Raw genomic sequence first — 17,201 nt, forward strand, 5'->3', positions numbered from 1 at the left:
TACAACTCATTATTGCTTTCAAAAATACAGCCAAATTATGATGTAACTTTCTTTTTTCTTCCCTCTCCTCCATCCCCACCCTAAAGATGGCTACCATGAGACACAGATATGTATATACCCATAAACCATTCTATAAACATTTCTATTTGTCAGCTCTTTCTCTGGATGCAGACACTATCTTCCTCTAAGTTAATTTGTATACTTGTCATAGTCGAAATGACTGTTTTCAAATATGGCCCCGTGACCCCCAAAACCTTCCATAAATCCTCAAACATCCTCTTGTGTCTCTTTTCTCTTTCTCAAACTTCTAAAAACATTCTGTCCCTACTTTCACCTCCACTTCCTCTCCTCTCATTCCCTTCTCAGCTTTTTCTAATCTGGTTCCCTCGTTGATCATTAAATACTTTCCAAAGTTACCAATACTCTTAGCCGCCGAATTTGGTACTTTTTAAGTCCTCATTCTTCTTGACCTCTCTCTGGTGGCTGACCCTCCTCGTCACTTCTTCCTCCTGGATACCATCTTCTCCTGTTTTCCATGATACTACTCTTTCCTGGCCCCCATCTGCAGGATGACTCCTTCTCAGTCTCCTTGGAAGGCTTATTCTCTGTATGATTTCCACTAATATGTATAAGACTCTGTTCTGTTCTGTCATCATCATCATCTTCCTCTTCCTCTTCTTCTCTACCTTTCTGTCTCTTACGCTCCCACCTCTCTCTCTCTCTCCCCCACCCCCACCCCCTAAGTCAAGGTCAAATCATATCAACTGCCTCTTAGACATTTAAAACTGGATAGATCTATGTGGAATTCCAGGATGTGAATATTTTCTTAACATCTAATGATTGATTTTTAAACTAAGATAAATTTAAACCAGACAAAGGAAAAAATATAGAAGAAAAAGATGTTTAGTGATTTTTTTAAAGCCTGGTAAACTTTCTATTGTTAATTAACTTATTGAAACCACATGGGAGAAATAATAATAACTGTACCAAATCCTAAGCTGTGGTCAGTAAAATTGTTGTTTGAGGTAAAATGTCTTGAAAGTGTACTTTAAATTTTTTTTTAAGTTCAGTTGTAATTGTCTGAATGATCAATAAGCAGTAAGCCTTCATTCAAGAGATACGGTGTGACTTGAGAACTGCTGCAAGTCAATGTCTATCCCTGAGAAGATTGAAAGGACAGGCTTACAAAGGTAATGGCAGGATCCTCTTAATTCAGTTTCCCCATTGTGTTATTTCCTTTTTGAACATGAATGTCTTCTGAATGTCAGGTTAATCCTGAACCTGGCTATAATTGGCTGTTTCAAAATGTTAACTATGACTCTTACCTGAAATTAAACAAAACTAAGAATGCTTTGTCTTGTTATACCTGTGTTAAATCATTCTGTGCCCTTAGGCTTAGGCCTGGTGGAACAGTCTTGAAGTTGTGACAACCACATCCCCCCTTCTTCCTTTCCTAGCAAACTCTTTAACCATAGCAGGTAAAACCACAGTTTTTTGAATAGTGAATCCTTTTTTATAATCTTTTTTTACAATGAACTTGCAGGTCCCCAGCATTTCTGAACTGCTATAATGGGATGCAAGTATAAGGTGCTTTATTAGGTAACTTACTTTGGTATTCTTCCTATAGCTCTGTTGTTTAGAAACATTGCCTAGAGAATCTCTACAAGTGACCTGGAACCAGGAAATGGTCAAGGAAATGCCTCTACAAATCTGTTCTAGTCAGAGAACACATAAGATACCATTCCGTTTTCATCTAGCACTCGTATCTCCATTTCCTGTCCCCAATAAAACCCAGCAATAAGTCTTTTACTCGGCAAACCTGGGATGTGAACCACACTTGCTTGGACATGAACCATGACCTACCTGACCACAGGGGATCCATACCATAACTTCTGAGTGTTGAGTTGAGAAGGATGCCAAGAGGGGGTGCTATAGAATTTTTTTTTGTATTTGTTATTTTTTTCTTATTTTTATTTATATGTTTTTGCTTGGGTACAACAGGTATACCAATCAACATGAAAATAAATCTCCACAAAGAACATTGCCTGAAACAATTAAGCAAGTCCAAATGAAGGATTGGGACTGATAGTATGTACTCTTTTCCACTTCTGTTCATTACTATTTATAGCCAGAAAAGAACATATGTGCTTTAACTTTAATAATTTAATACCAACTTTGTCCATTGTATTTGAGCTGAGATGATTTTTTTCCTTTAGATTCATCTTCAATTACATTGCTCTAGTTATTATTGCATTTATTCATTCTCAGATTTTAAATAATCATGTATAGGAGATGGAAGCAAGGGGCAGGTAGTAGAGAATGAATGTGTCACCCTGCTAGAAAAGTATCGAGAACACTAAAAGCTTAGAATGATCTGAGACCAGGGAAAAAAAGTTAACAACAGCAGAAAAGTGTTTAAAGCTAGAGAAGGGAAAAGAATCAAAGAATGGTTGAAAGAGCTACTCATGATGGATGGGACAAAAACAGACGACAAAAGGACTCAGCTTTCATTATTCTTCTATCTCCTCAGCCAAAGACAATGACCTTGGAACTAATAAAAATGGCATAAAAATAGTTAATAGAGAAAGAAAACCTAAAACTCAGGTAAGTAGGGAGATAGTAAGAAAGCTCTGGGTTGATCTTGAGAAGTGTAAGTAATCAGATCCAGATGAATTGCATCCTAGACTCCTGAAAAACCTGGCAGGCATAATTACTGAGTCACTTTCAATGGGAGAGGTCCCTTTCATGATTATAGGAGATCAAATGTCTTGATTTTTAAAAAGAGAGAGAGAAGAGAGTAGATATACTGCATTTCTGTGAACTTAATTTGCCTCTGGTAAAAATTATTGAATTTATTATTGAGTATAGTTACCAAGCATCTGGAAAAAAATATGATGATCACAAAGAACTAGTAAGACTTCATAGGGTATGTCATGCCATGCCACAAATTAGCAAAGAAAACAAAAGAGAGGTAGTTGGTTATTGTTGGAGGGACATTGGAGGGACAAGGTAAACATTCATACCTTGTTGGTGGAGCTAAGAATTAGTCAGTTTAGTTTTTAAAGTACCTACAATGCTCATAACCATTTACCTCAGAGAAACTACTGCCAGGCATATACTCTAAGGAGGGTAAAAAAAGAAAAAGACTTCCTATATACCAAAACATTCATACTAGCACTTTTATGGGAGCTAACAACTAGAAATACATTACATTACCAATGATTATAAGAAAGAGCTCATATTTATATAGCTCCTTCAGATTTATAAGGCACTTTACATTTTTTATCTTATTTTATCTTCACAAAAACCCTCTGAGGTAGGTGCTATTGTTTTCTTCATTTTAGAGATAGGGAAACTAAAACTCAGAAAATTGCTATGTGACCCTAGGCAAATAACTTAACCTCTCTCAATCTCTGTTTTATCTATAAAAAGAAGGTAATAATAGCAAACACTTCACAGGCTTGTTGGAAAGATCAAATGAGATAATGTTTGTAAAGTGCCTTGCAAATCTTATCCTACAATATTAACTATTATCACTATATTAATTGATATACAGAAATAGAAAACAGAAAAATAGAAATTGTACAATAGTTACAATGATAAAAATAGAAAGAACAATAAAAACAAAACTGAACATTGTAATTATGGCTATTTTGTCCAGCAAAGTTGAGAAACTATATTTCGCTCTCTTTATTTGCAGAGGTCAGAAACTATACGTATGGATTATTTCTTATGTGATCAATATGTTAGCTAATTTTGTTGAACTGGTTTTTTTCCTCTCTTTTAAAAACGTTTACAAGGAAAGGCTTAAGGGGTCATGTGGGAGAACCATCAATCAAAAATCATTGTTTTAGGCACCTACTACAGCCTGGCACTGTGCTTGGTTCTGGGGATTAGAAGTTTTTTTGTTTTTTTTTTAAAGTTATACTAGCTCTCATTGGACTAGAAAATAATCACTGCCCTAAAAGGACCTACAGTCTAGCAGGGGAAATACCATGCATATAAGGAGAATGTATAAGACAAATATAGGGTAGTTCTATGAAGAGAAGGTAAGGAAAGTTTCTATGTAGAAAGTTGCACTTGAGCTGAATCCTGAGAAGTGTCAAAGATTCCAAGAGATGGGGATGAGGATGGAGTATATTCCAGGCATGAAGGACAGCCAGGGCAAACTCATGGAAATGGGAGATGGGCCATAGTGTGTGAGGAAAAACCAGATAGCCAATATGACTCACCTATATACTGTTTGAAGAGGAGTGATGTATATAAATAGAGTGGCAGGAAGGGGTTAGATTGTGAAGAACTTTAAATGCCAGAGGAGTTTATATTTGATTCTGGAAATAATAGGTAATTATTACTGAAGTCTACCGAGTAGGGGGGAGGGGTGGGATGCTAAGACCTGAGATTAAGGAAAGTCACTTAGGTAACTATTTGGATTGGATTGGAACTGACATAGACTCAAGGGAGGGAGACCAAAGAGGTTACTACAATAATAAAGGGGGGAAGTGATGAAGGGCCTTATGGTGGTGGTTGTGAGCAGGGAGAAGGGGATATATGCAAGAGTTGTTGTTAGGTAGAAACAATAAGATTTGACACTCGATTAAATATATGGATGAGTGAGACAGAAGAATTACGGGGAACACTTTGATTGCAAGCCTGGATGACGGAAAGATGGCAGTTTCCTCAATAGTAACAGGGAAGTAAAGGAAATGTATAGGGTTGAGGGGAAAAGAAAGTTAGTTCTGCTTTGGGCATGTTCACTTTGGGATGCCTATAAGAAATCTGCTTCAGTATGTCTGCCGCTTTATGGGGAGGAACTAGCAGTACTCAGGATGAGAGCTGGATATGTAGATCTAAGTATCATCTGCACAGAGGTGATCGTTGAACTTAGGGGGACGGGCGAGGCTACCAAGTGAGACGATATGATAGATCCCAGGATGGAGCCTTGGTGCATGCCCACAGTTACGGTATATGACATGGACAACCATCCAGCAAAGGAGACTGACTACTAGAAGTAGAAAAGAGAAGAAACCGGAAAGAGTCACATCACAAAAAACTCAGAGGGTGAGAGTGTTCCAGAGAAGAGGGTTGAGGGTCATCAATGGCGTCAAATGAGGCAGAGAGGTCAAGAAGGGTAAATATTGAGAAGAGGTCATTCGATTTGGCGATTAAGAGATCTTGGTAACTTTGGAAAGAGCAGTTTTAGTTGAGTGATCAAGTTAGAAGTCAGATTCCAGAGGGTTAATGAGTGAGAGTGAGGAAGAGGAAGTGGAGGTTACTTTTTCAAAGATTTGGCTGAGAAAGTGAGGAAAGATTGGACAATACCTCTCAAAGATGGCAGAATCTAATGAATGGGTTCTGTTTGTCTGTTTAGTCACTTGTTTTTTTCACTCTATATGTAACTTTTTGAAAAGGGCTTTCTATGACATATCCCTACTGATGGTATTCTTTTCATTTCATTTAAAAAAAATTTTGCAGGGAGGAAGGCAGGGAAATTGGGGTTATGTGACTTGCCCAAGGTCACATGGCTAGTAAGTGTTAAGTGTCTGAGGCCAGATCCAAACTCAGGTCCTCCTGACTCCAGAGGTGGTGCTCTATTCACTGTGCCACTTAGACACCCCATATTTTCATTTCTATAGATGAAGAAACTGAAGGGCAGATAAATTCATGATGTTATTGTCCACAGTGGCTGAGGGAGGGTGGAGAGTAATTAGTTCAGGTCTCCTACTAGACTTCAAGCCTAATATACCCATCCTGTCTATCACATAGGGATTCTATGAGAATCAAATGAGATAACATTGCTGGAATTTGAAAATTATAAGGTGTTACATATAGGTAGGGGCAGTTGGGTGGCCTAGTAGATAAGAGTGTTGTGACTGGAGTTTGGAAGACCTGAGTTGAAATTTGCCCTAAGACACTTAATAGCTCTGTTATCCCTAGGCAAGGCATTTAACCTCTCTCTGCCTCAGTTTCTTTATATTTTTGTCTTTATTAATTTGTTTGTTTACTTTTAGTTTACAAGATTCAGTTCTACAATCACTTGAGTTTCAAATTTTCTCTCCCTCCCTCCTCCCCACCCCATGGCAGCATGCAATCAAGTACAGGATCTGCAAATACTTTCACATTAGACATTAGTCAGGTTGTAAAGAAGCATGTCAGATGTCAGATGGAACGAAAAATGGGAAGAGGAAACTAAACAAGACAAGAAAAAGAAGGGGAGCAGGTAGTTTGCTTCAGTCTGCATTCAAACTCTGTTCTTTCCCTAAACGTAGACATCTCCTTCCACCATGAGTCTTTTGGGATTGACTTATATCACTGCATTGCTGAGAAGAGTCCAGTCTATCAAAGTTGGTCATCACACATACATTGTGTCTATAATTGTGTACAGATTTCTCCTGGTTCTGCTGTTCTCACTCAGCATCAGTTCGTATAAGCCTCTCCAGGTAAATATGAAGACCGTCTACTCCTCGTTTCTTATAGCACAATAGTATTCCATTACATGCATATACCACAGCTTCTTTAGCCATTTCCCAATTGATGGGCATCCCTTTAATTGCCAGTTCTTTGCCACCACAAAAAGAGATGCAATAAATATTTTTGTACATACAGGTCTTCCTCCCACTTCTGTGATCTCTTTGGGATACAATGCTAGAAGTAGTATTACTGGGCCAAAGGGTATGCAATTATTTATAGCCCTTTGGGCATAGCTCCAGATTGCTCTCCAGAATGGTTGAATCAGTTCACAACTCTACCAACAATGCATTAATGTTCCAATTTTTCCACATCCTCTCCAGCATTTGTCATTTTCCTGTTTTGTCATCTTAGTCAATCTGACTGCTGAGATGTGGTACCTCAGAGTTGTTTTGATTTGCATTTCTCTAATCACTAGTGATTTAGAGCATTTCTTCATATGCTTATAGATAATTTCTACCTCTAAAAAATTGCCTGTTCATATCCTTTGACCATTTATCAATTGGGGAATGACTTGTATCCTTATAGATTTGACTCAGTTCTCTATATTTTAGAAATGAGGCCTTTATCAGAAACATTGTAAAAATTCTTTCCCAATTTCCCACTTCCCTCTTAATCTTGGTTACATTGGCTTTGTTTGTACAGAAACTTTTCAATTTAATGTAATCAAGATTATCCATTTTAAATTTTATAATGCTCTCTAACTCTTGTTTGGTCATAAAATCTTCCCTTTTCCATAAATCTGAGAGGTAAACTATTCCTTGCTTTCCCAATTTGCTTACAGTATCAGCTTTTATACCTAGATTGTGCACCCTTTTAGACTTGATTTTGGTATATTGTGTTAGATGATGGTCTATGCCCAGTTTCTGTCATACTATATTCCAGTTTTCCCAGCAATTTTTGTCAAATAGTGAGTTCTTATCCCAAAAACTGGGGTCTTTGGGTTTATCAAACAGTAGATTACTATGATACCCAATCTATTCTATTGATCCACTATTCTATTCCTCAGCCAGTACCAAGTAGTTTTGATGACTGCTGCTTTATAATACAGATTAAAATCTGATATGGCTAGGCCACCTTTCCTAGGATTTCTCTTCATTAATTCCCTTGATATTCTGGACCTTTTGTTCTTCACTATATAACTACTATGGAAATGATGTGGGTAACTGCACATGTACAATCTACATTGAATTGCTGATCTTCCCAGTGGGGGTGGGTGAGGATGGAAGAAGGGGAAAAATCCGGAACTCAAAGTTTTGAAAACACATGCAACTGGGAAATAAGATATACAGGTACAAGGGTACAGAAACCCATCTTGCCCTACTAGAAAGTGAGGGGGGTGAAAGGGGAGAATATAAGAGAGAACAGATTGGGAGAAGGGGAATTCAGTAGGCTTGCTATTAATTGTAACTCAAAATCTTGTGGAAATGAATGTTGAAAACTGAAAATAAATACATTTTAAAATAAAATACAACTTTTCCTTTTTGCCACTGCCTCCCTCAGTATTCCCTCCCTGTGATCCCCCCTTTACCTACCCTTTCCCCTTACTACTATTTCCCTCCCTTCTAACTACCCCTCCCTTTTATCCCCAACTTACCCCTCCTCCTGTCTGTAAGGCACAATGGATTTTTATACTTAATGAAGTATGTAATTCCCTCCTTGAACCCAAACCGATGAGAGTAAATTTCATACAGTGCTCCTCTCCCTTCCTCCTTTCCCTCTATTATAAAGAGTTTTTGTGTCTTTTCATGTTAGAATCCTAAACTTAACTGATTATGTTGATCCCTCTTTGAACCAGAACTAATGAGAATAAAATTCATATGACGTTCATCTCCCTCCCTCCTATCCCTCTACTCTCGTATGTTTTTATACCTCTTCCTGTGGCATAGTGTATCTTTTTCTGCTTCATCCTTTCCTTTTCTCCCATTATAATCCCTTTGTACACCTTTAGTAAGGTTTTTTATCATCAGATTAGTTCATTTATACCCACACCCTCTATCTATGCATATCCCTTTTAAATGTTGCAATAATTATATAAATTTCAATATTGACAGGTATCAGCTTCTCATACAGGGATGTAAACACTTTGCTCTTATTGAATCCCAAGTTATGTGTGTGTGTGTGTGTGTGTGTGTGTGTGTGTGTGTGTTTTCCTTGTTTACCTTTTTATGTCTTTCTTGAGTCTTATAGAGATCACATTTTCCATTGAGCTCTGGCTTTTTCATCAGGAAAGTCAGGAAGTCCCTTATTTCATTAAATGACCATCTCCTTGCCTGAAAGATGATGCTCAGTTTTGCCCGGTAGTTGATCCTTGGTGGCAGTCCTAGGTATTTTGCCTTACAGAATATCACATTCCAATCCCTCCGATCTTTTAATGTAGAAGCTGGCAGGTCCTGTGTGATCCTGACTGTAGTTCTGCGATATTTGAATTGTTTCTTTTTGGCTGCTTGCAGTATTTTCTTCTTGACCTTGTAATTCTGGAATCTGGCTACTATATTCCTTGGAGTTTTCAATTTGGAATCTCTTTCAGGAGGAGTTGGGTGAATTCTTTCAATAACTATTTTACCCTCTGGTTCTAGGATCTCAGGACAGTTTTCTTTGACAATCTCTTGGAGGATGTTGTCCAGGCTGTTTTTTTCACCATGTCTTTCCAGTAGACCAATAATTCTTAGGTTACCTCTCCTGGATCCATTCTCCAGGTCAGTTGTTTTTCCAGTGAGATATTTTACACTTTCTTCTAATTTTTCAATCTTTATGTTTTCTTTGACTGACTCTTGCTGCATCATAGCATCCTTAGCTTCAATTTGACTGATTCTAATTTTTAGTGAATTATTTTCCTCAGTTAGTTTTTGAAGCTCCTTTTCCATATGTTCAGTTTTGATTTTTAGAGAGGTATTTTTTCTGGTTAGATTTTTGAACCTGGGACACAGTTCACCAATTTTACTTTTTAAGGATTTGTTTTCTTCAGTGAGATTTTTTTTCCAATTCAGTCACTGTAGATTTAAATTTATCTTTTACCTCTCTAATTTGGCTTTTAGAATCTTTCTTGAGCTCCTCCAAGAATGTTTTTTGGGCTTGAGACCAGTTCACATTTCCTTCTGTGGTCTCAGGTGTCAGTATAAAGTCTATGTTGTCCTCTGAATTTGGTTGTTCTTGCTCACCATAATAGAATTATATCATTCTTGATTTCACAGATTTATTCTTGCCCATTGTGATTGCCTCTGTCTTGAATTTTTTGAATGGATATCTGCTTGTGGGGTACAGATGTACTGCACTTCTCAGGCTGGGAGGCAGGGGTTTGGTTGTTAACTCTGTGTGCTGGAGCCTCTGGGGATCTAGACTGAGGCCAAGGCCAGGACTCTCAGTGTTTCCCCTGAGTTACCCTGAGGCTCACAGAGTAACCTATGGGGGAGGGGTGTTCTGGCCACTTGAGGTTTCCACCTCTGTGCCTCTGGCCTACAGCTCTGGAAGGTTCAGCAGCTGTACTTGCTGGCTCCACCCCCCTGGGTTTCAGGAGCTCCTGCTGGTCAGATGAGAAGGCGGGCTTGTTGGGACAACTTCCACCCTTTACTTCAGACTCCTTACTGCTTCAGTTATGCCCTTCCTCTTTTTTTTTCTCTCTCTTTTAAAATTTTTTTCCCAATTTATTTATTTTTAGTTTTCAACATTCATTTCCACAAGATTTTGAGTTACAAGTTTTTTCTCCCCATCTTTTCCCTACCCCCAGCCCAAAATAGCTAGCCTACCAAATACCCCTTTCCTCAATCTGTTCTCTTTTATATTCTCCCTCATCTCCCTCTCTACCTTTCTAGTAAGACAAGATGGCTTTCTATACTCCAGTACCTATATATCTTGTTTCCCAGTTGCATGTTAAAAAAAGCAAATTTTTTTAAAATATACATTTGTTTTTAAGACCTTGAGTTCCAGATTTTTCTCCCTCTTCCCTTCTCACACACACCCACTGGGAAGAAACAGAATTCAATATAGGTTGTACATGTGTAGTTACACAAAACATTTCCATAGTAGGTATATTGTTAAAGACTAACTATATTTCCTTCCATCCCATCCCACCCCTCACTTACTCTATTTTCTCCTTTGACCCTGTCCCTTTTCAAAAGTGTGTGCTTCTAACTGTCCTCTCTCCCAATTTGCCCTCCCTTCTATCCTCCCCTCTTATCCCCTTCCCCCCTACTTTGCTGTAGGGTAAGATACAACCAACTGAGTGTGTATGTTATTCCCTCCTTAAGCCAAATTCAATGAGAGTAAGGTTATCCCATTCCCTTTTACCTTCCTGCTCTTCCTCTCTACTGTAACAGTTTTCTCTTGCCTCTTTTATATGAAATAATTTATCCTATTCTATCTCTCCCTTTTTCCTTCTCACAATATATTCTTCTCTCGAATCTTAATTTTTTCAGATATCATCTCTTCATATTCAACTCATCCTGTACCCTCTGTCTATGTATACATGCACATACATATATATTTATTTGTATACATATATATATATATATATATACACACACACATATCTATTCCCTTCAACTATCCTTATATGAGAAAAGTCTTATGAGTTACAATTATCATCTTTCCATGTAGAAATGTGAATAGTTCAACTTTGATAAGTTCCTTATGATTTCTTTTCCCTGTTTACCTTCTCATGCTTCTCTTGCTTCTTGTATTTGAAAGTCAAATTTTCTGTTAAGCTCTGGTTTTTTCATCAAGAAGACTTGAAAGTCCTCTATTTCATTGAATGACCATATTTTCCCCTGAAACATGATACTCAGTTTTACTGGGTAGGTGATTCTTGGTTTTAGTCCTAGCTCCTTTGACCTCTGGAATATCATATTCCAAGCCCTTTGATCCCTTAATGTAGAAGCTGCTAGATCTTGTGTTATCCTGATTGTGTTTCCACAGTACTCACGTTGTTTCTTCCTAATTGCCTGCAGTATTTTCTCCTTGACCTGCGAACTCTGGAATTTGGCTATAATATTCCTAGGGGTTTTCTTTTGGGGCTCTTTTTTATGAGGTGATTGGTGAATTCCTTCAATTTCTATTTTGCCCTTTGGTTCTAGAATGTCAGGGTAGTTTTCCTTGACAATTTCTTGAAAGATGGTATCTAGGCTCTTTTTTTGATCATGGCTTTCAGGTAGTCTAATAATTTTAAAATTATCTCTCCTGGATCTATTTTCCAGGTCAGTAGTTTTTCCAGTGAGATATTTCACATTGTCTTCTATTCTTTCATTTGTTTGGATCTGTTTTATAGTATCTTAATTTCTCATAAAGTCATTAGCTTCCATTTGCTCCAATCTAATTTTGAAGGAATTCTTCTCTTCAATGAGTTTTTGAAATTCCTTTTCCATTTGGCTTTTTAAGGCATTCTTCTCTTCATTGGCTTTTTGGCCCTCTTTTGCCATTTGAGTGAGTCTATTTTTTAGGTGTTATTTTCTTCAGTCAGGCTGTTGACTCACATTTCTTGATTTTCTTGCATCATTTTCATTTCTCTTCCTAATTTTTCCTCCTCTTACTTGGTTTTCAAAATCCTTCTCAAGCTCCTCCATGGCCTGTAACCAGTTCATATTTTTCTTGGGAGCTTTTGATGCTGGAGTTCTGACTTCATTGTCTTCCTCCCATTCCATGCTTTGATCTTTTTTATCCCAGAAAAAGGACTCTATGGTAGCATTGCATTTCCTATGCTTGCTCATGTTGTCAGTCAAGTACTTGATTTTTGAACTCTTTGCCATGGTAGAACTCTGCTTTCAGAATGGAGAGAGCTTTGTCCCAAATAGCTGGGGGTTGCATAGCTGCTGGAGCAATTAGGGGGGTGCCCTCTCTGCAGCCCCCCAGGCTCTGGCACCTGGCCACACACCTGAAGACCTCCACCCAAGACCGTGATCCAGATCCAAGCAGGTTAAAGCAAGAGTGATTACCCTCTGATTGTTTGCTTGGCCCCCCTACAATCTGCATGCCAGGAGCTCCTGAGGCAGCCATGCAGCACAGCTGCCTCACCTCACTGCTTCTAGCCCCAGGGGCAAGGGCTGGACTATGGGCTTCCATCCGCCCCTGTTTCAACAGATTTCTGTGCTGACCTTTTACTTAGTCTTTGGCATTTATGGGTTGAGAAATCTGGAAACCGCCACAGCTGCTGGTGCTTCACTCTCCTGACGTCTGCTCTGGCCACTGCTAGTCAGGGCTGCCCTGGAGACAAAACTGCTTGGCTCACAGGGGGCTGGGATCAGCTCCCAGCTCAGTGTGATTGCCCCTTCCTGCCGGCCTGCCAAGCTGCCTTCAGTGGGAGATTTGTTTCTCTCTGTCACTTTGTCATTTCTGTAGCTCTAAAATGTGTTTAGAGTCATTTTTTTTACATGTATTGTAGGAGATGGAAGCTGAAGCCGTGGCTAAGTCCTGTTTCTACTCTGCCATCTTGGCTTTGCCCCATGAAAACCAGTTATGCCTTTCCTCAATGCCTCCCAAGCCTGAGGTTGTTTCCACTAATTCAGGATTTTTCTCTGGGTGAGACATTTATCTCTGGGTTTTCTGGGTCAGGGAGGGGAGCAGCTAGGGTTACTCTACCATCTTGGCTTCTGGAAGATCAGGTAGGTGATCTTTAAACTTCCAGGCTGTAGGCTGCTAGTCCCAGGAGAAGCTGTGGGCTCCACTTTCTCTTACCTACCTCCAGCTGATCCTCTGTCCTGAGGTGAGATGGCTGCGAATTGCCCTTAGGGTGGGTGAATCTGCTGGCTGGGTCTCCTTCTCACTCCACTGCAGTCTGCTCTCAGGTCCGTGCTTCCCCTGCCCAGACCTATGTGGGCACTTTCCTGGGCTGAGAAATCTGACACATTTCATCTCCCAATGGGTTCTGTCACTCTAAAATCTATTCAGATTCACTTTTTAAAGTTTAGTGATGGGATTCATGGAGGAGCTTAGAAAAGTTCCTGCTTCTGTTTATTTGTTTTTTAAATATGGGGAAAGTTTAAGTATGTTTGTAGACATTGGAGAAGGAACAAGTAAGTAGGAGGAGAGATTGGAGATGTTGAGAGACAGAGAGTGAGGAAGAAGGGCTGGCAGAGGAGGGAAAAGAAGCATGAGAGCAGGGGCAGTTTGCTGAGGATAAGAGAAGATAGAATTGAGAGTACAGGTAGAGACATTGGCCTTACTTCGGAAAAAGGCTACTTCTTTATGAAAAACTGGAATAAAGGAGGAGATACGGTGGAATAATATCAAGGCATCATAAAACGAAGAGGGAAGAACAAGGAGCTCTTGGCAAATGGCCTTAATTTTTAGTAAAGTATGAAATAAAGGAGCTCAGCTGAGAACTTCATAGAGAGAGGCTGTGGAAGGTTTAAAGAGAGAAAAGAAGTTTTGGAACAGTCATTTTAGAGCATGCAATAGAGAATAAATTAGGGAGGAGTAAAAGGACTGTGAGGAACCAGTTGAAATTAGAAAACCTGTATTTAGGGTAAATTCAGGTGGCACACTTGCATGACTTTTTTTTTTTTGCTTTATGGAGGGCAATTGAGTTTAAGTGACTTGCCCAAAGTCATATGGCTAGTAAGTGTATCAAGAGTCTGAGGTTGGATTTGAATTCAGGTTCTCCTAGCTGCCCCACATGACTTTTTCTAACTCTATTTAGTAGCACATGAGTATGACTAGAGGAAAGCAAATTGGGGAGGTGGGGGGAATAATCCAGGGTTTGGATTTGGAAAGGTGTGAGTAGTGATAGGACAATGGAACAAGAGAACTGGGAGTGGAGAATAGTGTAGAATTGAAGTGATTTATTAAAGGGTTAACATTGGGAAAGGAAAAGTACAGCCAGAAGAAGTACTATGGTCTAAGTAGAAGAAGGACTTCATGGCCTCAGTGAGAATGAAGAACAGGTTTAGGTGGAGTAAGGCATAGAGAGAGATGGGGTGATAGGAGATTGTAATCAGATAAAGGCATCTCATTGTTCGTGATCCTGGAAGTGGAACATTTGTGGGTGATGCAAGATCAAGGGTGTGACAATCCCTGTGTACAGCTAAGACAGAGAGGAGCTCAGTAGAGAATTGAGGAGACTGAAAACTGGAGAGACAAGGGTATTTAAAAGAGCTTCCACATATATTTTGAAGTCCCCTAACATTAGGACCGGAGTTAGGGTGACCTAGGAGGAAAGTGATTTCACAAAAGATTAAAGGAGATAGTGGGGTATGATACAAAATGGTCTTGAAATGAGCAGAAAGGAAGCAGAAAGAATGAAAGAAAACTTTCAATTGTTTCCAAAAAGCATGAAGGAAGGACCAGCTTACACAGATGGTTGGGGCCTGGGGGGTGTATGGGGAAGAGGAGGCTGTTTTAATATTTTCATAAAAGAATGTACCATACAAAGAAAAGGCATAATTTGCCAATTTTTTTTAAACCAACAAAACTGTTCATGTCAGACTAAGCACATTTTAAAAACGAGCTGCTAGACTTGTTGGGCAGGAAAGTGCTGTTGATATGCTTTACTTAGATTTTAGCAAAGCATTCAAACCTCTTTCATACTGTGCTAGTGGATGAGATAGAAGGATGTGACCTGGATTAGACCTGTTCCCAATTATTAGTCATTAATGAGTTGATGCCAACTGTTAAGAACTTCTCCACTGGAGTGCTCCAGAGACTGATGCTTGGACAATTGCTAGTCAACATATTTTCCCCCAATTTGTTAACATTTTTACTTAACGTTTTGAGTTCCAAATTCTATTCCTCCCTCTCTCCCTCCCCTCTCCCCTTGATGAGATGTTAAGCAATCAGATACAGGTTATACACGTGCAATTATATACAATATTAGTCAACATCTTTAATAGATGACTCAGAAAAAGGAATAGACAGGTTGTTTATCAACTCTGCATAATAACACAAAGGTAGGAGGAATAAAAAAGTGTTGAATGACAGAGTCAGGAAGCAAAAGGAGCTTGACAGGCTAGAACACCGGGTCAAATTCAATAAAATGAAATTTAAGAGGGATAGATATGTAAGTATACGCTTGGGCTCAAAAAAAATCAACTTTAAAAGTATAAGATAGGGAAAATGAGATATGTCTAAAAAAGCCCCGGAGGTTTTCGTGGAGTACAAGTTCATTGTAAGTCAATAGGGTGATAGGCAGCCCCCCCCAAAAAATTAAGGTGCCTGGACCCCTGAAATTGGATGAGCCCAACTAGTACCGTGTTTCCCCGATAATAAGACACTGTCTTATTATTTTTTGGACAGAAAAACACCAGAGGGCTTATTTTCAGGGGAGGGCTTATTTTAATGAACATTGACAGCAATTTTAATAAACAGATAAATGTGAACAAAAAAATGTACCTTTATTCAATAAGCAAATCACTGGGGAAGAACAGGATGACGCGCTCACTGCTGCAGCTCTGATTGGATGCAGCTCGGAGCGGGGCGTGCGTTTCACGGCGGGGGGGGAACAGTGCATACAGAGGGTACTGTAATGTAGCGTGTAGTGCAGAGCGCAGGGGATCACCTTCACTACAGTAGCAATCTCAATAGGGCTTATTTTTGGGGGAGGGCTTATTTTAGAGGAATCTTACACAGTAAGGGGAGGGCTTATTTTCGGGATAGGTCTTATTATCAGGGAAACACAGTAGGAGCTTGAGCCAGGTAGGTTATGTAGTCTGGGGGTGGGGGGGAACCAGGCCAATTATAAGGCTTGTTTATAAAAGGGGGGGAGGAGAGACATTTTAGATCCAAAATTAAAATGAGTCTCCCCTTCTTTAAATATGTCATTGTTCTGTAGTAAATGGAAAGCAGGAATCTCATAGATTTATGAAAGTTGATCAGGATGACTTTAGAAAACAATCAGATACTTATATTAATTCACCTTCTCTTAGTTTATTCTCCTACAAATTTAGTGAATATGTTAGAGAGTAAGAGGTAGGAGGGAAAAGGGGCAGGGAGAAAGTGGGAAATTATATGTGTATCCATGGGTATCTTGCTTAACATAATACATATTCCTGAAAAAAGAAACTCTGTACGATGGGGGAGGGGTGCCATATAATTATATTTTACATGTTTGGAAGAACTAAAGATATTCAACTGTGAAGCATTTTCTAAAAATTCTGTAATAAAAACACAAGCTGATAACATATGAAGCAGAACATTAACAAGTGACAATAAAATTGAGATGAGGTATATGCATGTGTAAATGGGCTCCCACATGTAGAAAAAATGGAAACTCCAACACATAAAGGAAATTCATGAATGGGATCCCAGCTAGAGTATGCCCACATATGTAAAAGGAACATAATAAACAGTAATGAGGGTCCCCAGTACATGTGTGTGCATGTAGACATACACACATGCATATGGCCCTCCTTGTAAGGTGTGATGGTAATGGCAATTTGAAGATCTTCCCTGCCCCCTGATAGGCTGAATGTGATCACATGGTGCCTGTGGTGGGAAGAATTTGCTGAGGGGTGGAGCAGAGCCCACAGGAAGCTGGGAGTGAGAGCAGTAGAGCTGGAGGGAGGAGAGGCTGCCCTCAAGGAGACAGCAGGCTTGTGTTTGTTTGTGGGAAGGCTAAAGGACGGTGTGACTCCCTGCTATGCTATGGCATATTAGCTTCTTTGTTGCTATGATGGATTCAGTTTCCTGGTGTTGAGATTTGGCTTTCTGGTATAAATGTTTTGCTTCTGTCTTCTATACTGAGTCTGTTATGTTTTGCAACTGAGAACTATGCCGGCATATTCACAGTCACCACTGGTGCTGAAAGG

The 17,201-nt window shown here is 39.3% G+C and overlaps 1 protein-coding gene across 3 annotated transcripts in view; it reads right to left on the reverse strand.

The window, feature by feature from the left end:
- Positions 1-17,201, reverse strand: part of GPR15 (G protein-coupled receptor 15) — a 40,034-nt gene that overhangs the window by 19,980 nt on the left and 2,853 nt on the right. The window lies entirely within an intron of this gene.

Source organism: Petaurus breviceps, unplaced genomic scaffold (assembly GCF_028583685.1).
Source record: "Petaurus breviceps papuanus isolate PSGF00001 unplaced genomic scaffold, PetGlider_PUasm1.0 419, whole genome shotgun sequence".
NCBI lineage: Eukaryota > Metazoa > Chordata > Mammalia > Diprotodontia > Petauridae > Petaurus > Petaurus breviceps.